At 39.1% G+C, this 26,580-nt stretch overlaps 1 long non-coding RNA gene across 1 annotated transcript; it reads left to right on the forward strand.

The window, feature by feature from the left end:
* The first annotated feature begins 821 nt into the window (after positions 1 to 821).
* On the forward strand, positions 822 to 26,104 carry LOC122153824. Its single transcript, XR_006165696.1, has 5 exons — positions 822 to 963; positions 3,051 to 3,156; positions 19,864 to 19,936; positions 25,326 to 25,404; positions 25,519 to 26,104. It is a non-coding gene; the product is annotated as an uncharacterized LOC122153824 (long non-coding RNA).
* Positions 26,105 to 26,580: the final 476 nt, after the last annotated feature.

Consider the following 26,580-nt stretch of genomic DNA (forward strand, 5'->3'; position numbering starts at 1 on the left):
AGAAATGTATTGAGCAGCAAGTGCGAGGCTGACCGCAGGGGTGCTTGCGGATCCCATCATGCTGCTTCGGCATGAACCCGCTTTCTGCATTGCCTCCCTCGGTGCAGGACAGGGCGGCCGATTCTGGGGGGCTCAGGTATTTAAAAGCAGGCTGTGTGACTGCTAGAGGGGTCCTACCCAATGCAGCCAGGCCTGGGGAGAAAGCACAGGCTGCTTGAGACGACCTGTACAGATATGGTAATTCCTGTGCTCGCCCCTCTTTGCAGAGGCAGCTCAGACAGGGCTTTTGGCAGCTTCTCTGACGTGAGCTCCCCAAACTGCCAGGGCTCCCCCCTGCCCCGTCTTGTATTCAGCAATAATCACTGAATGTGCATCTTACAGAAAGCAGTCATGGAGATCCCCAGTAGGGTTGCTCTGTGTTGTAAAAGCAAGTACAAAAGGCTGGTTTTGCTCCGTTGAGGGTATCACCTCTACATCTGGTGGCTGAAACACCTGTGGCTGCATTACTGCTCTCTCCCCAGAAAATATGCTGCTCCTGGCAGTGTCCTGGCTGACAGGTCTCCTCTGGCAATGCTGACCCCTTCTCAGCATCAGGTGTGGGTCAGAAATGTAATAGGTATAGGCATAATGAAAATGTTTGGAATCACTTTTAATTTTTGTGTGTGATTTTTGGTTGGTTGGTTGGTTGGTTTTTTAAATTGTGAACAACTCATTGAGATGGAAAACTACAGCATTTTACATGGCACCATATTGATTACTGTAGATAAGAAATGTGTTGTTTTATTTGGGCTTTCCCTGATGGCAATTTAAAACCCTTTACAGAGCCTGCTGCTGACCCCTGTGAGGAACCAGCCCTCTTGGTAATCAGCTTGATTGGTCCAGCTGTGGGGCATGGCACCCTGCCTCAAAAAAAAAAGCCAGCTGGCTTCTTAAAGAGCTTGCTGCTCCGTGCCATAGCATAAGGTGAGTTATTGCTCTTATTCTTCTGGGTAGAAAAATGGTGAAAAGCTCCCCAGGAATGGGCTGGGCTGGGCTGGGCTGGGCGAGGTAGGCAGCCTTGGTGGGAGGCAGAGGGCCCGCCATTTTGTGGGAAGACAGACTTTTGATGCTGCTCGTCCTCCTGAGGGTAAGCAGTGTGGCCAAATGCAGAAAGCTCATGGCAGGGTATGTATGGTTGTGGGGAAGGGCTGGGGGCACCGTGGAACCTCGAGGGCTGCCAGGAGAGGGTGTGGGGGCAGCTTTGGACGAGCATGCTGGGGCAGTGGCCATGTTGCATCTCGCCATGCTGGCGCTGGGGCTGAGGCCACCTCTGTGTAAAACCAAACTGTGAAGTGTTGACCTCCTGCCTGCAAACTGAGCTTGCGTGCGGCCTCGTGTGCCTCATGTCCAGTAAGGATATGGGATGGTACAGCTCATAAGGGGTAGGGGCATGTAGAGCACGCTAGTTTTTTGCTTTTTGCATAAATCCACTGTGTTTTCTTGTTTCCTTGTTGTGTCCCCTCTGGCCCAGTCCAGTAAGGCAGGGGTGGTGTGGGTGGAAGAAGAAACCTGAAAGTAATGGAAAAATATCCTGTTATTTCCAGCTAGCTCAGGGGCTTCGTTTTATGCATTTGGATTATTTGTTTCATTCCACCTTAATTTGAAGATGAACTGCCATAACTGGACTCCAGTTCAGTAAATCTCAAACTTATCTCAGATTTATGGAACAAAATAATTTATATATAAGGCAGCATTTTATGTGCTAACGTGAATATGGAAAGCTGGGGAAGGAAAACATGAATTCTGATACTTGATCTCCTTGAAATCCTGAAAGTATAGCTATGGTATATTTCAAATAACTGCCTTACTGAGGGAAAATGTCTTATGTTATTTAAACCCCTGCTACCTGATTTGAATTTATGACTGTCTAAATATGCTCTGTGGCTGAATTACAAGGCCTGTGTGTATTAAACCTGGTGACTGTGGGAAGTGATAGTGATATACAGCTTAAAGAACGATCAAAACCCAGAGCTGATGTGACCAATGGACTCTAATAGATGTAAGTAGCTAGAGTGCTTGTCAACTATCCACATGATCCTAATGTTGGCAGCCTGTTGAAAGTGATGCGTGGGAAACTAGTGCAAAGTGCTGATTTATTTTATGCTAATGGAGAAAAGTCCATATTGTTCAAATTAAATCCTAAAGCAGAAACAAATCATCCAGCCAAGCCCATCCGATGGAGTTTCATTGAAACAGTTAGTGGTCTCTTTCGTGACCTCAAAGTTGTAAAAATTAAACAATGTTAGGGGGCTGCTGTTTTCAAGTGCTTCTGGCTGCTGAAAGCGGCTGAGATTCTCCTACAGATGGCTTATTTAAGTTAAAAGCCAAATGGAGAGATCACAGCAATTAGTGCACATTGGCTTCTAACACCATCGGAGTGAATAATGTGGGAGAAGTGAGCCAGGACTGTGCCTCAGTCTGTCCTTTTTCCCACCAGAGGCTGAGTACCAGCAGTTCTTCTCAATTTAAAAAAAAAAAAAAAAAAAAAAGAGAGGAGGGGGAATTTCTTGCTGCTTCACTTGAACAAAATAAAAGAGATTATGCAAAGATAGACTAAAGTGGGAGGAAAGAAAAAAATATTTCAAAGGGAAGAACAGCCTACTTCAGGGCTCTCTGACTGGGTCTGCAGTACAGTGTTTCTCCTACTTTTGCCATAAACTACCTCCCCACAGGCTCACTGCTGGCTTGTTGCAGGGAATAAAGCTCTCCCACTTCTTTCTATGTAGCTTGAGTCCTATAATAGCATAATAGGACTTCAGCATTTTTACTTAAAACAACTGAAGAGCAAAGTGATTTATTGTCTTGGAGATTTAGAATTTCCTGAGGAAAAATGGAGGGGCAGAAGGCTTATGAATTAACGCTTTATATTTTACTAAGGGAACTCATTTGTGTAAGAGATACAGAACTATACCACAGCATAACTCCAGATTCACTAAAATTCTTACAGCACTGTTCAATGAGGTACTTTTATCATCACTCCTGAATGTATTTGAATTTCCGTTTTTCTGGAGGTTTTAGCTATCCACTGGAATGACTTGGAGCAATGAGCTTGTGTTGGAAGATAATGATCAGAGAATTCGTCTCAGATTTCAAGTCAAGAAATGCCTCTGGAGATTGGTTAAGTACAAAACCAACATTTTTTGCTTCAGGTCTTTTTCTTGGGGAGCTTGCAAAACAATGGCAAAATGTTTTTGGGTCATGGTCATTGATGAAGTAGACATTCAGCTTTTGCCTCCACCAGATGCAGTGATATAAGTCTGATTGTCTTAGGCTCTTTAGTGACTAGTCATTAGCACCTTGGGACTAGTAATCTGTAAATTAATATTTATTCCATTGGTGCTCCAGTGACAAGATTTATCTGTGAAAAATTAAAAATGGGGATTGCTTTCTGCACTGCTATTATAGCCTCCTTAAAAATGAGGAATGAGGAGCCCACAACTAATAAATCCAGGACAGGGACACTCCTAATGTTGTGTGAAGAGTGACTAGAAGACAGTTCTCAATAATCTTTGAGTGGTCATGGTGATTGGGTGAGATTTCTGCAGACTGGAAGAAGGAAATGTCACCCCTGCCTTCAAGATGGGCAAGAAGGAGGTTCTGAGGAACTACAGGTTAGTTAGCCTCACCTTGATTCCTGGGGAGGGGATCCTGAAAGTAGTTTCCAAACATAAGAAGGACAAGATGGTTATCAGGGGTAGTCAGCAAGGATTTATGAAGAAGTCATCCTTCACCAACCAGATGGCCTTCTCCAATGGGATCACTGGCTTGGCGGTGAAGATGAGAGCAGTGGATGTTGTTTACCTCGACTTGAGCGAAGCTGTGGACACTGTCTCCTGTAACACCCTCATGGATGAGCTGATGAAGTCCAGACTGAATAAGTGGAATGTGAGGTGGTTTGAAAATGGGCTGAGCTGACAGCCTCAGAGGGCTGTGATCAGCAGCATGAAGTCCAGCTGGAGGCAGGTCAGTAGTGGGGTACCCCAGGGGTTGATACTGGGGCCGAGTCAGTGCAGAATAGAAAACTGTGAAACGTTTTCTACCGCTTGATGGCATCTGACAACAGCGTATACATACACAAGGTTGTTGAAAGGACACAGAAGCTGAATCGATGCCCAGGGGCACAGCCAAACTACCTCAGGGTTTAGCAAGATAAATTATTTCAAATAAAGTTTAGTAGGGTCACAGGGGGAAGCAAACTGTGGAAGAAAGTCTCAGGATGATTGTAAACTGAAAGAGTAGAATAAATTGATACCAGCCAGCTGTGATAGCTGGTAACAAAGGCAGGAGGCTGTGGAGCTGACCCCTGGCATCAGCAGTTGCAACTGCCTGGCACGAAACCTCCCGTGTCACTGGCAATAGGATGACTGGGAACAACTGCTAGTGCTAGCAGGGGCTTGAGGAGAAGCAAAGCCGAGCTGCAATCCCATCAGAATGTATTTACTCAAAGATCAGATGAAATACAAACCAAACCAGGGAACTCGGTGTAACGGTGTGCACCAGAGCTGAGGGGTTTGCCCCATGCAATGTAGCAAAGGCAGGTGTTTGAGGACATGGCTACTTCACAGCCTGGTGGCCGAGTACAGCTACCAACACTGGCATCACAAAACAGCTGGTTGGAAACAAGGGGATAATTCACTTTTCTCATGATAACTGGAGATGAAATCACAGCCTACCTACTTTTCTTCTTGATTGTGCTTTCCAGCATTCTTCTCTATGGTATGTTTTGGTAGAGAATTACAGCACCTTGACTCCCTTGCACTATTTAGGAATTTGTCATTAGCACCTTGGGCCTTGCCCTTCCCCTCCCTCTCCCCCAGTCTCTATGAATTTTGAGCTCCACACCTGCAGGTCAAACCCATATTTCTTATTCCTCCTAGACCAGCAAAACACTGCATTTCTATAATACTTACAGTTCTCTAACATACGTAGTGTAACTGGTTCTCTTAGGAAAACTAACAATAATTTTTAGCAAGCTACAATTTAATTTTATACTGGATTTACTATAGTATAGTTTGTATTTGGACCACACTGCTCTCAGTGCTAACCTTTTTTTCTTCACACTACCATTTCCTTGGATAATTCTGGGAAGTGTCTTAATTTGGGAAAATACATGCTTCTTTATATTAAAAGAACATCCTGTGTGACACAGGAATGTAGCACAGTGTTCACACAGAAGTGTAGTGAAGTGTTTGCATAAAATCTGCAAAAAGCAGTCCCTGAGGCAGATGGTTTTGACCATCTCTGTTTCCTTAATGTCTGATGTACAGGTTCATGCACAGAGCTGTATGTATTTTGGACTACAGAAATTATTCTCTACAACGTTTTCTCCAGTGGTAGAAATAATGAAATATTGCAGACACACATAGATGATCTTAAATGATAATGAATCTCAAATATATGGAAACTTTCTGTCAATTGCTAGCAGCAAAACTACTTAGGAATTCCTTCTTCTCCTTATGAAATGCAAACTCCAGTAGTTGTTGAATATGTTAAAATAAAATACAGAGACTATGTGACTAAATTAAGCTTTCTGCAACTTATTGGGAGTGCTTGAGCATACTAACTTAATGTTGCATTAATGCTATCTTTTAGTGCAATTCAGTATTGAAATTCGGTGGTATGTTCTAGATGAATGATAGAAAAAAGATAATTCAGGAATAAATTAAAATCAGCTACGCCTCTAATGATCCCAGTTATTTCTAAATAAGATTGAGATGTTTGTATATAAACATGTGGTGTGTTGACTATGAGATGAATTGTATATGTGGAAATTAACAGCTCCTCATGCTTTGAGGCTGGTGGAGGGGGCTATTTATTTGAAAGAGTTTTACCATTTTTCTGTTTTTATATTCTAAGGACTATCAGAAATCTGCTGGGATGGTAGTGTAACAACGTTTTGATTCTCTTTACTGTCTTTTAAAGACCTGCCAAGCTTCTTGCAAAATGTTTCTGTCTGTTGCTAACCTCACAGGTTTTTTTGCTTGACCAGTTGGGATAACACTAACTAGCTTGGTTGTGTGGTGGTCCTTAGCCTGACTGCACAGGGATGCTGGTGTGGTAGGACAGTTTAGAGATGGCAGGTAGAGCAGATGCTCACAGGCTCATAACACTGCCTTCTGAAGACTCCTGATTTCAGCAGAACTGCTTCTGTGGAGTTTGGCACTTTCTGAATGTATTTAGTGTGATATGTGTTAGATTGTCAGTTGAGTGCTCAGTATGTGAAAGTATGAAGTGCTTCATCTCTCACCAAGTCCACTGAAGAGACTCCTGTGATGTCAGTGAATATTGAAGTAGGTGTTTATATGCAAATACACCTGCTCTTCTCATGCACAAGCTCATGGCATTCATTAGGCAGACAAATATGTGCTTAAATGAGTATGTTCTGACACCTTTTTGATAGATTTCTGCAAGTACTATCAAATTTGCATATAGATAAAATATATATAAATATAATTGCAGAAAGAAAATCCATACCATGTTGCACATAATTTGTGAAGCTGATCCACTGGGCCTGTACAACTTAAAAAAAAAAAAAAATACTAAATGCAACATAAAGAAAATATAAATTATAAACCAAATTTTCCTATATTTACACATCCCTTTATATTTTTGCTGTAGTTCATAGAAGGAAGGAGAGTAAGAGTCAATAAACACAATGCACTCCGAATGTATTTATTAACCCTGAGGAAGGAAGCCGTTGCAGAATGAAGTTGAACAGCCCGCACTGGAGGGCAGTGTTGACTGCTAGAATTGCTGTCAGTCCTTGTGAACCCAGAAGGGTTTCTACAGCCTGAGGTTTGGAAAGGCTGGGTGTGACATTAGTGTCTTTTGGTTTTTGAAAAGCCAAGTATACAGACATATGCCTCACATGCTTAGACGTCATATATAAAAATTTTAATTTTTTTTCCCATCTGAAGGAACTTATGGTGTGAGGATTGTCTTTGTTCATGGCAGTATCCAAACGATTTTTATGAAATGTAACATATCCCATTTATAGTTTCTCTCATCTGCTTCAACATATTTTTAATATAGCTCACATATGGCATAAATAGCATGCATCCTTTTGCAGATTATTTGGAGGTGCATTTCACTACATAGGAGGAACTGGACAGATTGTGATAATACAATCCCAAGTATAAGGGAGATGAAAAAGCTATCTGTTCTATCTGAAATATGTTGTTTTGATAATCATCAAATGTCTGAAAAAAAGCATTTATGAAATTCTACTAATAATGAGAATTTTATCAGCTGAGTGTTACCCCTTCTCATGTTTCCTTCTGAGAACAAACTGTAACATGTATCATGATCACACTTGACTGTCTTAATATCTTGTTGTATCATCATGTTGCCAAGATGAGTAACTTAGTTCCAAAGTTTTTAAAAAATCCAGCTTTATATAGAAGCTAGAAGGGTACAAACCAAGTTTTTTTCTTTTGTTTTTTTCTTTTTTTTTTATATATAAGCTCATCCATATATGGGAATGTCAGTGCTTAGGAGAAGAGGAAATAAAAATTCAGGAAAATAAATGCCTTTATTAGAGAAAACTGTGCAGCTAAGCAGCATTATGCTTTATTTAGCATATGTTATTGTTACAAAAGTGGTTACCTTCATACTAAAAAAATAAACCAGAAACCAAATAAAACAAACCAGGAGTAAACATCTTTGTCTGTGGCTTTATCAACTGATGACAAGTGATTGAATTCCTCTTCCCTAGATGTATTGCACATGATTTGTACTTCTCAGTCTTCAAATTAGAGGCAGATGAAAGTTTCCACTGAAAAATGTTGTAGTTAGACTGCAAGAAGCTTACTTGTGTATCTCTGCCAACAGAAAGTCGTATTTCCATCTGATAAAGGTCCAGCATAGCTTTTGCAGGGTTAAGATTTGTACCTGGGAATGTGAAAATAGAAACTTCTCACACTATGCAGTGAAGAGTCAGATAGTTCTCTTCTATAGCCCATGGCCAGAGAACAGAAAGCAGGAAAAAAACACAGAATGCAAGGGAAAGACTGTCAGTATATGCTCATGACTATGTTTACTTTAACATGAGACTTTCCTCTTGTTCTGAAAATCTTTCAATATCATGTGATTGAGGTGCAATCCAACTTGTTATAACTCTATTTCAGTGACCGGGGGTGCAATACTGTGTCACAACAAGTCCTTCAACATAGGTCGAATTAATGCAGACAGAATGTTGGTGGGTTTTAGTAACCATTTAAAAAGATTCAGAGGTCAAACAAACAAAATCACTTAATGTTTGTGCTGACTGCTGTAGGGCTAAGCACTTTGTTCATCTCCCTTATTATAGTCTTACTAAATAATAAACCCAGGCCTGAGAGATGGATAAACTCATTCCATTATGCCTGTCCTTTGTGTGTAGTATAGTAGCAGCAGACCAATACCCACATAAACTCTGAAATCCATAGTCATCTTATTCTGCTTTTCAAATGTGCTTTAAGCTATATTTCTTCTTAATAAGGAGGCTAAGTGTTTCTGTCTCTTGTATTCTCCAGGTTTTAAAATATCCTATGGTCAACACGTATTACCCCAGTAATTAACAGGAAGAAATAGTTGCAAAAAGCAAGTATTATCTATTATTTATGTAAAGAGGTTGAGAAGAATATTCTCAGCAGCAATAATAACTCTCCCTACAAATGTTTTGCATCCCTGTGAGTAGTTGTGATATAGTAACACATGCATCTACATATAAACCTAGCAGCCACTACTACTTAAACATTCTCATAGCTGTGATGTTGATGGTTCATTTTCACCCTTGGTAGCGTTATGCTAACATGTTAGTGCCAAGATCAATTTCTCCCAGCAGCAGGATTCTCTGTAAACAGAATTAAACAGAATCTGTCATAAATCAAGCTTTTTTTTTAGAAGCCGTTTGTCTGATCATGAGTTTTTTACCCTTTGCCAAGTCAGAATATTTTGAGAGCTATCAAGTAAATGGTAAAAATACAGTGAAGGTTTTCTAGATAGCACTTTACATCCTGTTAATGCACAGGATTTTTGGTGGCAGTTATCACCATAAGAGGCAGAGGTCTGTTTCTTTTCACAGCTGGGTTAACTGAGATGCAGAGCTCAAAAGCTTATTTTCCATGTCTCCATTCTCTTGTTGCTTTTGGTTGGCATTGTAGTGCAAGACCTTAAAGTTCTGTATCTGCCAAGAACGTGATACAGTGTACAGCTATGCCAAACCAGCCTTAGCCACCTTTGCATTGCAGTGCGTGCCACCTGAGTAGCTGGGACCCTACTCCCTACCCAAGCCACGGTGCTGCTTCTGGGACTCTTTATGGTGGTACTTCACAGCCGTGCAGCGCCCTACCTTGTCTAGAGCTGTCGCTGTGTGAGGCAAGGCTTGCTTGCAGTCACAGAAAGGGTCTGCTAGATTTAGGTGTGAGCTCCGGTCTCTTAAGATCTGGCAATACTTCCATTAACATAAACAGAACCCACTTCTCTCAGCCTGCTGTGCTGCAGATATTTCATATTCAGATTATACAGGCTGGACTATTTTTTAAGGGCTAGGTAAAGCCTCATGCAGTTACTTTGATGTCTAGGTATGTTGTTTTCTCTTGTAATCTAAATAGGCATCTACAGAGTACCTCAGAGAGTATAGTTTAAAATAGAAATCTTCTGTTGCTTTGGACCTAAAATATCAATTTCCCTGAGGATACCAGAGTACAAATTTGAGTCTACAATGTAGGCAGCTCAAAAAGGAAGTAAGTAGCAAGACTGTAATTAGTAGAGTTGCAAATCTAACAAGGATACCCAGGGTTAACACATTCATTTTAGGGGGAGGGGGGGAAATCATCTGCCACCTGGGACTGTCCAGGTCCCAGGACTGATTTTAAAAATTCTTATCTGTCCCGGTCTAGTACTTAGAGTGTGCTTAACACCTTCATGTAGGATCAGGTCCCCAACCAAATATGTGCAAGACCTTCTTTCAAAGCAAAAGTGAAAATGATGGTGTTGATGATGTCCACCTTTACCTTTTCTTAGCTCTAAGTGCTTGTCCATAAAATGGAATGTGTAGCTACAATACCTAGGAGATGTAAAATGTATAGCTCAGACCCAAAACGGCAGAGTACACTGGTAGGTTATTCACTGTTTTGGATGGAGGTGCTCTCCGTCCTCCATATATAAAACTGCATTTCAGGTGGTCTCTTATCCTCCTTTGGAAATCCTTTCTTGTTTCTTTGCACAGACCCTGGTGCTAGTCTCAGACTGAATCTCTGACTTCTCTCTTCATGACCCTGTAAATCCAATGCTTTTGTCAAGAGGAAAGCCCACTTTCCAATGATGATTCAAAGAGATCACATTCTAAGCAAAGATTAATTTCTTTACCAAAAGAAAATCATGTTCACAATGGGATCCCACGTGTGAATTTCCTTACCAAGTTTACTTTAACTTTAGCTCAGTGCAAGCTCTGTTCCCTTCCCTGGGTCAGAAGGGACAGCTTCCCTTGCCTTGGTGTAACCCCAAGTCTACTGACAGCCTGTTTACATCTTTCCCAATGCCACCAACTCAGGTATAATGTATCCCCGATCCTGGGGTCTGATCAGGAAATACAAACTGCTTTCACTTAAATGAGGCCCAAAATAGGTCTGAATTCCTTTGAAGCAGTATGCAGCAGGTGTCTTATCTTTGTCTTTGTTCCAATCTTGGTTTTAATTCAGCTACATAGATGCTGACCCATCATAAAGAGGGCTCATCATGCATTCCTAGTCTGCCGCTGTCTCTTCCACGTGGGATCCAAATGCCCTTCTTTCAATAGTGATATTCTGGGCTTAGCTGCCTATGCATCCTGTTGCTTTGCACTAACATGCCTTTGAAAATAAGAAGATATGGTATGGATTGTTAGAAGACCATTTAGTGGGATTCTTCTCCATTTTTATATACTGTAACACTCACTTCAGATCCTAGTAGGAGGAAAATTTCATTCTCATCGTGATAAATTTCAATGGAGAACCAAGTTGCAAACTTTTAAAATCTATTATACCCTATTGTGTCTAATGCTCCATTTGGATAATTAGGCATGGCTTCATGAAGGAAATCAGGTGCAGTCATTAATGGCAATCTGGGTGTCTGCTGATTTCCAGAAGTAGTGAAAAAGAGTAAGGTTTCAGTAAACAGAGATCTTAACTTCTAGGTGAATTCAAGCTTTCTGTCTAAAATTAAGAGTATGCATACGGAAGTTGTTTCCATATTAAAAGAGCTCTTCACTCCCTTTCCCTGTTGTATGAAATGATCTCTAGTCTGCTTTTTAGTCACTGTGTGCAATTGCATCTCAAAGATAATACCTTCTTTATGGTCACTGCTTGTGCTACAAATCAAAAATAAGCCTTTACACTAAGCTAGTCTTGCAAAAATCTTTTTGATCCTTTACAAGCCTAGCTGTAAGCAATGAAAGAATCAATCGTTCACAGACTACAGATGGTCCAGGACAACCTTCCTTTCCTTCATTATCAGGAGACACAGCTTTCTTTTTGTAGCCAAATAAGCATCAAAGGATCACAAACTTGGAAACTGCAAGTTCTGTAGGATTATGTAGGATGACTGCAATGAACCCTTTTATTATGAGAATCACTGTGGTAGTCCTTTTTGCAGTTCCCAGTTAAGTATTTGTTACAGACAGAAACGCTAGTAAGTGAAACGTTATGGGATTCATTAAGTGTAATTTTATAGGTTATAACTAAAACCATTGACACTCAATAGAAATTTTTAATACAATGCCTTTTTTAATATATTATATTGAATATTGTATGAATATCCAAGATGGTTCAGTCATGGTTATGTTTCTGTTAACAGTGATTAAAGGCAAAATAACATTTCTATTACCACATAGTTCAGCAAATAAGCTGCACAGAGAGACTGAATTCTAATCCAAGAAATATTTCCACATAAGCAAGGAACGATTGCTAAATAGTGCTGAGCCAGCCAACACAGAATGAGTGCACGCCAGAAAAGTAACAAATGAAACCCTGCTATGTATATTGCTATATGAACCATTGGGAACATCATGATTCTGGGTGTTCCTAATGGGGTGCCAGAAATCTTTCTTCTTTCATGGTGGTCAGGGGAAGATGCAGAGCACTGCCTTGCTGACTTGTACAACTTAAAGAAAATGTAATTTTTCTCCTTTAGATAAACTGGAGAACATATGTTTTGCAGAAGCAATAGGAGAAGGAGGAAAGTCAGCATGGGAACAGACAGCATCTTGATTTACAAAACTCCCTTTTGAAGGAAGGGAACCCATTAGGTTCAGCCAGGGCCTTGAATTAATTTCTAATGTAACTCAACTTCAGTTCAAAGCCAATAGAAAATATTTCTTAAAAAAAAATCCTCTAGCTTTTAGTAAGATTATTATGTTTGTAGGAACAGGTGAGCTGACATGAGAAGGAAACAGTTTGGTATCACTACTTTGGGGTTTGTCTCTCCCAGTGCAATATGGCCAAGAACCTGACAAAGGCTTCCTGTCACCTCCAGGTGAGAACATCTCATTCATCTCTACAGTTCTGTGATAGTCGCAAAGGACAGTGCAGACCTGAGGAATCTCTATACTGTATTCTGAGCTCATTAGTGAGGGTTGTTTGGATCAAGCCAAGCAGAATCTAAACAGAAAGGCATCTGACCCTTTGCCCTACCATACTGCTTCTTGATCTGTCGTAACTGGCGTTTGTTGGAGCTGGCCTGAAGTGGTTTGTCTGCTTAAAGAGATAGTAGATTACAATTTCCATAGCTGCTAAACTCTTAAAACAAATAATGAGCACATTGTGAAGTGCTGTTGAAATGTTCGATCCTGCATTTTTTCATGCGATTTGGTTTTCATACCTCAGCAGCTATAGACTCGCAGGTCACTATGGAGGCACGTGCTACTCGATCTGGTGTGAGACCAAGTATGACACCACTTACAGAGGATGACAGGTTTCAAATACTAGCTCAGTCTTTCAGGGGTCACTTTGACATGAGCTTTGGAGTGTGAAGTCTTACAGACGCTGTCTCAGAGTAAATAAAAAAGACACGCTACAATGTAATGTTCCTATTCTCTCATTTTTACCAAGTCACCTTCATTAATCAAGAACCCAAGTTGGTATCACAGGCTCCAAAAAATGGTGAAATACAAAAATCTGTCAGATTTAGGAGATTACAGCAGAGTTGTCAGACTTTCAGTGCAGACAAACTTAAAACAAATTTTACTCTGTGGAGTTTGAAAGTCCAAAATGCAGACAGCTATAGAAGCTGAAAATCCCAGAGGAAGTTATAGAAGCTTTTGTGAAAACTACATTCCAGTAAACCTAAATGTTGTCTGTCACTCAATACAATGCCTCTTCTCGAGTCACTTTAGAAAAGTCTGTGATTCTACTCTCTATAAGATCATTTACAAGTTCTATTAAATTGTCAGTAAGTTTTTAACAGGACTCTTGCTCTCTGAAGGCTTCTGACTTAAAGCATCGGTGAACGTGCTTTAGGGGAAGCACTGTTGGAAATGTCTGTTGCACCATATACTTTCTTGGGCAGAACTGCTTATTAAGCAGAGTAGTGATTAAGAAGCTGAACTTTTGATCCAAGTTTATTGCTTGGGTATATATATAAACATTACTTCTAACCTGTAAGATATAGAAAGGGATGAAATGCATTTGGTCGGACAAACTATAAAGTTCAAGATTTGAGTATAAAACTCAGAATTTTACTGTTAGTGTAACAAAGCTCTCATACAGACACAAACATTTGACTTTGCAGGTGATTTGCCAAAAGAGTAGGCATTTGTTTTCCTCTTTCCTATAAATCAGGATGTCCTCCAATTGTTTGTTACAGCACTTTGAAACTTCTCACAGGGAAATGAAGAAAAATCTGCTCTGTGCTTAAACCTAAGGGGAATAAAAAGAGCAAGCAGAGAAAGTCTTCTGAAGAATAACCTGAACTCACTCAAATCAAGAACAGAGATTAATGGCAGATTGATTAAGGGAACAAAATCCAAAACATATTTTGAAGCATCAGGTTGGCCTGGTTGTAACTATCTCTTTGGAGACTTTAGGCAAAGTACATGCTATGAAAAACATTGGCAACATTTATAGAGCTTGTCATAACATTAAGTCATTTAACTGTTTTCTGAATTGGATTGGTAACAATGGTTGATCTGTATTTGCAGATAGTCAGAAATAAAATAATGGAACTCTGTAACTATTAGGCATGAAGAAACACAGTACAGTACATTGAATTAAAATGCAGGAGAGGGTCTGAGTAGTTGTACAACTGAACAACTATTCATATGGCTAGAAATCTAGATTGTAGGAGAGAGAATGAAATGCTATTGTCCTCTTAAAACAGAAAATTAATAGATAGATCTTCAAGCACATAAGTGATGTTCTTATATACTAATCTCTCACTCTTTGCTGGCTGTAATGTAGCTGTGGCAACAAGGAAGAAATTTCTGCAAGAATAAAACTGTCTTCAGTCCTATGCTCTTGCCATATAGATAGTGTGCTCATCATGCATTTATAGAACATTTACAAACTACAGATCACATTCTTCTAAGCACCAGTCGGGCAAGCAGCCTCAAAATAGGTGGCTCATGATGTCTAACCATCATGCTTTCTAAGAATGAGAAATATTTCTTGCGGTGTAGAAACCCTTGTAAATTCCCATTCATAATATATCCCACAGGGCTTTTCATGACAGAGGGTTTTTTTTTTTTTTACTTCTCTGTACAACAGAGGGGCTAGAAAACCTTTGAACAGTGATCCCTGTCCAGTTGGTACAGCTGTAGCAGTACTGGGGCTCTTGTCATGGGACTGGGTTGGAGTTACACAGTACCTTGCCCTGTAGCTCATGCACGGTTGGGTACTGTTCCACCCCATGAGCTAAATTCCCTGGCAAAAATCCAGTAACGAATGAAGGTGCGGGGTGAGGGGAAGAAGACAGGACAGGGCAAGTCAAATATAGTTGAGTTGAGGTAACTGTAGCTAAGCCAGAAAGTGGATTCTTGAGATTCATTCACAGTGGCTAAGGAGGTGACTGTGGTAATGGACCCAGAAACTGAGTTAGTGAATTAGCTGTCTTCTCACCTATCCTTCCGTTCTGTGCCAAGGTAATTTTCAGCTTGATGATGAAGCTAATTGTTGAAGGGTGGCACAGAGTTGGTAGGACTTTCATCAGGCAATGCTCAAAGATTCTCTGTAATGAGGTGTTGAGAGTGTGGTACAGAGAGATGGAACAGGCACTGCTTTCACTTTGTGCTTCTTGCCACAGAAATCAGAGTTCTAGTTGTAGTTTTGAATACATGAACTGCTTGTTTAGAAATTATCCAGATGCTTGCACTTTCAGCTTCTTTTGTTATGCAACAGGATAGAAGGAAAGAGCCAGCCTGTTCAGTCAGCCCTAGATTACCAGGGAGTGCTTTGCAGGCTGCCTTTTGAAGAATGAGCTAAGTGCTACTGTGTTGCTACTGTAAGTTTACTTATTTTTAGAGCTGAGAAAAGTGTGGTGGTGGGCAGTATTTCATAGCAATCAAAGCAACGGTTATTACAAAAAGTAACAAGCAAGCAAAATGCAAACCAGAAACCCTTGTTGGAAGCCTCTATCAATAGACCATACCAAGCCCGGCCTAAGCCTGAAGCAAAACCAAATTAGAACATGCATTTTTTCTTGATGTCCTACAAGCATATCCTTAAACTTTCCCAGGAGGCTTGTGAAAGCTGTTTTGTTATGAATAACTAGACAACGTCTAGATTTTGGGTGCTGGTTTTAGCCCATGAGGCAAGTACAAGCCTACCATTAACCACCACCTGAAGTCATGTTGTCTGTAACTTGCCCACTGGGTTCCCATCCCAGTGTTCCTTGGAGAAAACATAAGTGCAGATACTCCATCCAAGGGGCTACAGAGATTTAATTTTTAAAAGTCATCACTGCTTCAACAAGCAGTATCTGGAGGCTGGGAATGCATAACAGCTTGCAAAACTCATTTTTGGCTAAGAAGCCCTGCTGTGGGTTAGTTATTAATCTTGCTCACATCTATCCATTGTGCCAGAAAACCCAGTGCTGTGTTGTTAGCTTCAGACAAAAGATGCTTCACTCCTGACCAGCTTCTGGTAGTTGGAGTAAGAGAGACCACCTTGTTCTCCATGAGCCGGTTGCCTTGTCTCCAAATGAGGGGGGCTGTGTAAGTATGAAGAAAGAGAAGCAGCATTTAAGCTGTCTAGTCTTACTGTTTGTGAGATAGCAGAGAAAGGAAGGAGTTATGAAAAGATGCTTTGTTGCTTAGGGTTTTGAGGGGTTTGGGTGTGTTGGTTTTTAAATCATCTTGGTGTGTTTCAGCAAAGGTTATCTCAGAATCCTTGCTGCCAGTGGGACCATTTACTGCTTTGAATTGTATTTGAGCCATATTTCCCAAGCCAGTGGACAAAATGCAGTAATTTGGTTGTCAGTTGATGTAATCGTTCTTAATGTGATATTCATTGTCTATGTGTTCTTTAGGTACAGAAGGTAGAAAAGCAAATTCCCCAGCTGAGAAAAGGAAATACTCTTTTAGACTCAAACATCTGTCAGATCAGAAGATCGTTTCCTATCCAATTATGTAGACATGTTGAAGGGAATATTTTTTTATCAAACATCCTCAGTGACAAGGAGGAACTTGAGTCAAGGTGATAACAGCAAAACTATTATGACATTGCAGGTTCCTGAGCAAAGGTCCTTTAGGGCATGAGTCCTGGTGAAGCTTATGACTGACTGAATATGATACACTTCAGGTTTAAAAAACATGACAGTAATGATAGTATGGGAGAGGAAGTGAATTTAGCCAGAAAAGAGATTACAGATATGCAAAAAGAATATGTTTGAAAGGGCACTTCCTTTTCAAAGCAGTCTGTGCAACCAGTACTTATCAACATGAGAAGCATTTGATCCTCCTCACTGGTCATAACACAGTATATTCCATAAGCTTCACTGACATACATGCAGAGCATCTCTTTCTTCTAAAATGGTATAGAACTTTGAAGCATTTACCATGATTTTAAATTAATCACTTCACACCCATAAAAGCCTAAATCAGGATGATATATGGTGAGGTAAATAAAACTGGGAACCAAAGCTGCTATGTAATTATCACATGGGAGGTGTGTTTATGTCTGCCTGGGTGGTTGTTCCTGTGTGGCAATGTAGGATAGTAATCCTTCCTCTTTGCCTTTCATTAATTAGTAATGAACTAAAGAAATCCACCAGAACATTCTTTACAACTCTGAATTAGAGACCAGTGCTCTGTAAAGAAAAAGTGTTGGCAGTAAAAAGCCTGTTGATAAAAAAAAAAAGAAAAAATGTATCAGAATTAAATAGTATTTCTCTTCAGGAATTGGTGATATGTTTTAAAATAGAGGCACTCATGCTGTGGAGATTTTATACATGCAGAAAAAAAAGTCCTCATTCTTTTAATAACCTGCTCATTTTTAATATGGACTGTATTTAGAGAAGAGATAAAATCCCATATTCCTTGAAATCTATAAATCTTTCTCATCATTTATTTCAGATAGTAGGTGGTACAAAGCTCATACGTGATCTGTGTTACATGTCAAAGTTATCTGAAGGAGGATGCAGTTCATGTTTAAATTTCTACAGTTAGAAGAAATTTGTGAATGTAATTTCCACTGTGATTGAAAAAAAGGAGGAGAAAATACATCCAAAGTTATAACAAACAGTGTTTGTCCAAAAAGTTGAATAACATTGGTTTTATTTGATGTTTACCATAATGCTGTTTGAAAAATTGAGTCCACTGATTTTTTTCGTGTGCATTATGGAATCTTGTCTAGAGAATGGATACTCTGAAGAGCTGATACAATCTGTTGTTCCAGCTGTACTTTTCAGTTCGAAGACACCTGCTATTTTACTAGTAATAAAGGTGAGCGAGCAAGCAGTCAAGAAGGTTTGACTCCCTGCAGCTGCTAATCTGTCATCTGTCACAAACCCAAAACTGATCAGCAGACCCTGATTAAAATCTCTGTGGGTCTTCTTGAAGGGATGGTATATTCTATATCCTTTTTGTGGCAATTTTTTACAGTTCTTGGCCATGCCAGTTGAAAGACTGGAGATATGAGGAAGGAAGGAAAGGGAGGTCAGCATTTTGACCGGCCTGTGTGACTTATAGACTGAAAGTTTCAGAAGTATTTTAAAAAACAGCTATGTAAAGATATATATAAACACCTAATTGCATTTTTAGCCATCCAAATGATCCTCAAAATCTTGCTCTGAATTGCATTTACTTCCAGTAAATTTTATACCTCTTTTCTAATTCTGTAATGTTCTATTACACTCACATTAAAGCTTTAGCTTTTCTGATATGATTCCTCATCTTCCTGACTGTTGCTAAATTAAGCTTAACTCAACAAATGCCTTGGGAGGGAAAGATTGCAAAGTGGTGGCACCAGGGCAATCTCTGATAAGCAAAGCGTAGGGCGGGCTTGCATGCAAATGCAAGCAGGGCTGTGAGGTAAATAAGGGTGTAAGCGAATTAGTGGTGGTGGAGAAAAGGAAGAGCAGGTGGGTAGACTGCAAAGATAACAAAAAACAGTGGAAAGGGACAGAAGACGAAGATCAACGTGTCACTGTACTGTACTTTTCCTCCCCAAGTATCTTCAAGAGTAATGTGGAAGTGTTGTGTAAACACCTTTTGCTCTGCAACAGCATCATCCTTGTGACTCCTCCCTTCTCTTACCTGCATTTTACCACAGCCTCCCTCCAGTTACTGGAAATGCTGGTTACAAGCAGAATGCTAGTAATACTAGTAGGTATACTTGTACAAATCTACTCTCAGGGTGTGTTTGGCCCTTTCAGTTCCTTTGGCCATTTAGGGAGGTAGGATGTATGCTGTTTTTAGCTGCCAAGTGCAGTATGACTGGCCTGATGAAAAACCTGGTGAAATCAACAGGAATAATTTTATGTGCTCTGGATGAACTCTGAACTCAGGTTTGTTTAAAATCAAGACATATCTTTGTTCAATCTATAATAGACTAAAAAGAAGTACTCAGGACAGAACAAATGAGAATGTTAATATTGACTCTTCTGCTATTGCTCGAGCCAAACTGTGACACTATGCATTGCCTTTGCCTCAAGCGTGATTTCCAAAAACTGGCTGTTAGTTTAATAAAGCAGACGCTTTCTAGTGACTGGAGAACCGAGGTGGGAAGTTTGTGTGACATCACAAGGCAAATTCACCAGACCATGTCCATGAAGAGCATGGCAGGGTCTGCAAGTATTTCTACAACATTTATTGGCTCTACAGAGTATCCTGTGAACGTGGCTTCCAAATCTGCACTTCCTTTTGTGGGCAGGTTGGGTGGCCCCAGACCACACCTTTGCATACTTCTGGCTCTGTGGTTACCCCATGCGGTGGCAGATAGAATATCTCTGCACTTACTGCGCACATGGCATCTCTGGTTCATCATCTTGGGATCTGTCACCAGTACTCGGCTCATTTAGGGGTGAAAGTGCTCTTTGGATTTCAAATACTACGTGGCTTGTGTTTCCATAATGCTTTTGTAGTGTATCGCTAACAAAAACTTCCACATAAGGCTTAAGATAGCACATGCAAAGATATTTTACACATTTTTCTACATCTCTATTTACAACCAAGCATTAAGTTTGTTTATAGGGACACACTGCAGATAGAAAGGAAAAGCTTTAACACCAGTGATTTGAATCCCAGAGGAGCCCTTTGTGTGTAAGCATGCCTACTGAACCCATTCAGTGACAATAAGCTATCATGTGCCTGTATGAAAGTGATATTACAGGTTATTTCTGACAGTATTCTTTTTTTCTTCCTTTTTTTTAGAGGATTTACTGTGTGAAACCATTGTCCCACAAATTTTTCTGGAGATGAAGTCTTCTGAGAGGAGCACTAGGAAAGGTCTGTCATTCTTGAATGATTGCTGGCTCAGATTTTCATCTTAAACTTTAATCCATCACATAGTACAGAGCAATCTGCGATTCACGGGATACAAATAGGTAAAAGTATAGAGATAATGACAGCAGGACAGTTACGTAGATATCACTTTTTAAACAGACAGAAATTTATTGTAAAATAGTCTTAAACCTAATTATTCACAAGCTTTTGAAAATCAGTTGGTTTTGTTGATTTCGTACTAACCAGATTTTAAATCAGTGTTTCAGACCAAATTCTAGATAGGTATATACATATATATGTACATAGTGTTATCATGTATCAATAACACTCTATTTCTTTTTTTTTTAATAGTTATTAGGAGTTTTTACATAAACCAAGTTTACCCTTCATATAAGGATACAGAATTTTGTTGATTCAGCTTCTGTTCTTCTGGACAAATATATGCATTTGATAACATAATTGTGTGAAATGGTATAATTGGATTATCTTTTAATATGTTTATCTAGTTATATTACTTGTATATGTGTTAAAACGTATTGGAGTGGGTGCTATAAGCTGTGGGGTTCTGGAGAAAGGTGCTGCCGTTTTTTAAAAAAAGCATCTGTACTTGGTTGCAAGAAAGAGTGCATCATGATTAAAAAATAAATTCTTGATTAGGCTGTTTGGATAGTTAATATCAATACTGAATTTGATCCTTAAAGGGGAGTTTTTGAGGTAGAACATCTCTGGAATGGGAAGGAGGTAACAAGGAGACATCGGTAGACTAGGAAAAAAAAAATTTTGAAAGCATAGGAAAACTTCAGCTAGCCTGGAAAAATACAGTTTTGTGTATTAAAAAAATGAAATATTCAGGAATGCAATGTTTACTGTCTACAGTAAAGTTGAAGCTTACAAATAAAAATGAAGTATACTCCAATCTAGAGAGAGTAATTTGATCCTAAAACCAGTGAGCTTCATTATTTTTCACCAGTGAAGTAGTTTAAGGCAGGCCTAGCATATACTTTTAAAGTTACAAACAACTGTTAAACTTGCTACTACATTAATGACTGTGGTTAGAATGAAAGAAATACTTCAGCTTTTTATATCCAAGTGTTTCTTTGCCAGATTTAATTCTCACATGGTAAAACAGAATAATATAGTTAACTGAGTATGGTAGGATTGTTACCCACCCAGGAAATACGTGGATTTGAGGGAGGGAGTGTTACTATGGGAAAAGCTGGCAAAGAAATATAGGGAAATATATGGAATATAGACATAGTACCAGGGAGAACAGCACTTATTTTAGTGAGTTTAGAAAATAAGTAACGTTGTTTTAGAGCCTACAGAAGGAATATGGATATCTTCCATCCTTTCAAAGGCAGAGAACACAAAAATCTAGTGTCTTAAGGCTGCTTCAGCTTCTCAAGTAGTAGATGAGTATCTCCATGAGTACTATGCAATAAAGCTTACTTCCAAAAAAAGTATGTATAACCTTTACATGTGCTTAAAGAACTCTCAAAGCATTTTCCTCACTTTACTCCCTCTTGTCTCATCCTTTCCTCTTGCACACACATGCATATCTACAGCTGAATATATGGTGTAAGCTTTAAATGCAGCAGGCCCTTGTGAGAAGCTATAGGACTTTATTTTGTTCCACAGCTCAGAATTGAAATACTCAAGCTGTGACTTGGAAAGCTGTTAGCAGATATACTTATTGTCATAGCATTGGTACACATAATTATGAACTATTCTTGACTATAGAAAACTTACTATTGCCATAATAATCTTTGTGCTGTGAGACTGGGGTTAGAGGAAGAAAAGCACTTTTCAAATAATAGTTCCCATATATATTATTTCCTCCTTAGTTGTTATGGTTGATTTTCCTTCTGTTTCTGTTTTATTCTCTATCAGTCATGCATTAAATATGTGGAAAACTTCTCCTTAACAACTCTTTGATTTCTCCTGGAGAACAGATGAAAAATTTGTACATGTTGAAAAAGAAGCCAGTGGGGGAAGTAACATGTGGCACTCAGCTTTCTAATAACCTATCGGACAATAGGGATAGAGCATTTTTTGAACTCCAAGGGGAGGAGATTCTTTTATAGTGCTTTGGACATCATAGATGACTTATCCATAGGGAACTGGCAAGGCAGTCCTCAATTGCCACTATAGGGATTAGGATGCATAGATGTGAAGGGTGGTAGTCAAGTATTTGTAGGTTTGTAGCTGTTTATTTTGCCAGTTGTCAAAACTTGTGACTCAAAGGTTAGAGAAATGAATCACAGAAACAACCAGAATTTTTTTCTTTTTTTCCCCTTGGGCCATGTGAATTCCTAGTTTGAGGTCGGGAGACTAGAAATAGATTATAAAGCATATTGCGGGAATTTAGCACAATTTTACAGGCTTGTCTATATTTATGGCTGAGAAACTTGAACTGATCCATAGAACTGACACTAATACATCATGCAAAACAACTTCTGGGATTGGATTTATACTTCCTCTTAATTCTTGAGCTTTAAAGTTATCATGATTAAGACATAGTAAAACAATTGTTGTATATAAAATGTAGGTTTCACTATGTGATAAACATGCACCTCAGGACGTCTAAACAGATCCTAAGAATAAGATGTTACTCACAAAAGCACAACACAATCATAAAGCAGATAAGGTGAATAATTAAAGAAAGTATATGGCTTCTGAAGCTTTGAAAGATAGAAGTGCTTGGGTCTACTTCTGAGCATTTCTTCTCCATAGATGCAAACTCCAATATAAAGTGGCCAGCATAGCAGACCAAATAAATTACTCATTAAATTTGTTCAATAAGCAGTTTCTAAATGTCAGTTCCTTGTGTAACTTGATGAACTTGCACAGGCAGGAGTCTGTTGAACTCTGCAGTAATTAAATGTGTCATACTAGGCTTGATTCTCAAGTTTTGTGTTTTCCAGTTTCCTAACTTAAAATGACCTGATGCAGACTACTATATTCCTCGTTTCTTGCTGGGTTTCATACAGCTCTTACAGATTTGTTCTGTTATAGGAGAAAAATTTTTACTAGCATTTAAGAACACTTTTCACTTCAGACTCTGTCAGGTATCAAGTAGAAAGGGCCACTAGGTGCTCTTTGTTTTTGTGATTATTATGAATTAATACTGTTAATGGGAATTTCAGATGTGATAGAAAAAAATAATGGCTCAATGGTTACATTAGAAATATTATAGTAGTGGCATTAAAAATGTATCTGAACCAGGACCATTGATTCCTATGGAAAAAGTTGTGAAATAGATAACCTGGATGATGTTTAAATAAAATTTTTGCAGATTTCTTGCATAAAAGAACAGGTGCAGCCATGCTGTACCAAAACTGATAGTAATTTCTGGGAGTATCTGATCATCTCCACTCAGTTGTTTTTTTTTTTTGCTTTCCCCTTCAGGACACACTGAGGGGGCAAAACTGTCTTTCTACTGTTATTGCGTGTTATACCTTTTTACTTGCATGGGGTAGTTTTGAGCTTTACTCAAGGTCCAGGGTTATTTGCAACGTAAAGTTGAATAAGATTGATAAATTAATATGGCTCATTATATTCCATTAAAATGAATTTACAACATAGAAGAGGAATTCAAAAAGTTTGCCCTTCGTATGGCAACCATACATAATAACAATCAGAATACAGCTGGAGAGAGCACTACATGACCAGACTAATCTCATTTGTCTGGAGAAAACAGTCACATTATTATCACTTAAGAAGTTTGACATTGTCCTACATTACTGTTTTGCAATTCTGTAAAAATAACAATGTTGTGATGGCACTTTTTCCTCAGAAATTACGCAGATATAAGATTGCATTTTACCACAGGCTGACTGCTAACAGTGACTAGAGCACCGAATCATTATCCAGCTCAGTTCTTTAGTTGTCAAGTTGTTGTAAAAGATGTTAGAAATTCAGCTGAGATATATGCTATAGGTGGACTGTATTTCTCTAAATGTAATTATTAAAGTTTCATATAAATTACATCTGGACGCTACTACTTTTCATTCATCTGCACTCATTCTTATTTGATATCCAGAGAAATTTGTTTCCCAATTGCCTGTTTTTGAGTGCTATCTCAATAACTATAATCTCTGTGACAAAGAATCCATATTCCCAAATACTCTACAACACCTGTGAGATAACTTTGGAAGTAAAAATACAAGGTTTTCCTAAACAGTCTTGAAAATTTATTTGAGAAAAAAAAAATGAGGTATTTCTTCACTTTAAGAGATTAGGAAATTCCTCAGTTTACTAACAGATTGTCTCCTTTTACATACTTGGGTCAGTTGTGCCTCCCACAGAGTGTGAAGGAAGGATTTTTTTTTTTTTTTGTGAGGCAGTGGAATGACAAGAGGTTTCTTCATGGTGAATTAATCTATAAAGGCATTCAGAAGGGGACAGAAGAGCAACACCCAGCTGACAAACAGAGAATTCTCAAGCTGAAGAACCTGACAGCTGTCAGAGTTGATGGCTGTGAGAGTTGTTTGTGATGTGAATGACACAGGTGAGGTTTTACCCCACAAATTATTGCAGCAACTTCCCTCAGTTGTATCTTTTCTATCAGTTGACTATAAACTTTTATGAATATGTTCCTAACAAAATATCGATGGAGAAACATCATATCTGGCTTATGCCTTCAGCCTATATTTTTGCATATGTATGACATAATTAGTTTTTGCAAATGTTAAATAGTATTCTCTACAGTTCTGTTCAGCTGTAGGCAGGTGGCAGAATGGCCCCAGGAAGGGCGTCAAAATCAAGCAAAAATAAGAAAATATGTTACTGTTTTCAGCACCACTAAGACTACTTACATTTATTGATACACTAATATGTAGTTTTGAATGGACAATAAACAACACTCGCTCCTTGCAACTTCTGAAAATGCACTAAAAACTGTACGGCTGTTACTGAGGGAGAGAGTACAGCCATAGAGATTTTATAGCTGCTTTTCTGTTACTAGTTGCAGTAGTTTGGCAATAAGCAACAATGACAAGTCAGTTCTCTGCAAGATATACTGTAAACTGTCAAGTATCAAAATAACTGAATCCTATTTTTATTCCATTATTACAACAACAGTATGTTTAATTAACTCCTTGAAATGTGAAATTTTGGGCTATTAGCCTTCTCCAGAATCCTCTTTGTTGGTCCTTCTTTGCTGTTCTTCTGACCTCTCATTGCAAGGGCTGTCACAAGGATTGTTCTGAATATTAACCATTACTTGAATAAAAGTGGAAGACAAAACTATGGACTTTATTACCAAGGAAACTTCATCTCTTCAGCAAAGCAGCCTGAAATATTTGGATTGAAGGAAAGACTTTTGCATCAGCTCTGTCAAATTTGACTATTAGCAAATGAGCCATTGCCAATCCTATATTTTAGTTCACAGGTTTCTCATTAAGAGGTCACCTTTTCCTCTCTCTGACTGTCAGTGAAATATTACCCTGAGAAGATGTGCATGTTAAGAGGTATGCAGTGGTGTATGTCTAATGGTATTTATGCTGTGTCCCTAATTGGCTGAGTATGTCTCAAATGATTAGAGAGGTCAGCTCAACTGAAACCCCATTATCCCTCTTTTTGAGAGTGACAAGCATCTTGAATCAGTGAATTTGTTTTAGACCATTAGTTCAGGTGTTACAACACTACTGGCATTTCATGGGGTAATAACTGAGGGAAAACAATCACTCCAAAATACAGTGTTGCCTAGAATTAACATAACAGTGGATTTGCTAAACTGCTGGTCTCAGGAGGTCATTCTGAGCCATGCCATCTTTTCCAAGTAGCCTTTCCAAAATTTTTTATGTTGTAACAAGTCAGAGGACAAAATCTAAACAGAGATTTGCCATGGGCAACCAATGTATGGAGCCCGAAGCGAGGTGCCCATCTGGGGAACCAAGAGGAAGGATGTGGCCTGTGACAGCCGCAGAAACTGGTTATGGTCCTCCTGTTCAGCCCTGCTGACATTGTCATGGAGATCTGCCTTGTGCCACTATTTTTAACCCAGAAGATGTGTCCAAGTTTGCCACTTTGGGAAAACACAGTGTGGCGCCAGCCCTGGACAACAGGCGTAAATAAGAGCTGACTAAGAGAATGGTCCAGAAGGCAGAATGCCAAAGATACCTGTCAGGACAAAGTTTATAGGTAGAGATAATAAGTCCATTTAATTCAACTGGGAAAAAAAAAAAAGGGGGGAAGGGGGGTGTGGGGGAGGTGGAGGGGGAATTAAGCAACTTCAGGCATGTTTGTATACAATCACTTGTATGTCTGGAAAATTAACTAATTCTTCCAGCTACCAATAAATACTGCCAGTATCTTTAAAACCTGTGAACAGCAAAATACTGCTAAAAATACCTTGTGCTTGCTCAGAAATACTGCTGTCTTTCTCTCCAAATGAAGCTTTAAGTGCCAAAGAATATGACTTATTTGGCTGTAAGTGATCATCACCTAGAGCCCTCAGTTAGAAAACATTGTGGATTCATCCAGGCACACAGAGATAATGTCTTGCCTTGATGCAATATCCTTTAATTAAAATTATCCTAAAGTACTTCACAAGTTATATTAATTATATAGTGATGATATAGTGAATATATACAACTGAAAAGTAGGGGAGCGAAATACAAGTTTTCTTAAGGACTGATGTAGTG

The sequence above is a fragment of the Tyto alba genome, unplaced genomic scaffold (genome assembly GCF_018691265.1).
Source record: "Tyto alba isolate M040663 unplaced genomic scaffold, T.alba_DEE_v4.0 Super-Scaffold_23, whole genome shotgun sequence".
In the NCBI taxonomy this organism is placed as follows: Eukaryota; Metazoa; Chordata; class Aves; order Strigiformes; family Tytonidae; genus Tyto; species Tyto alba.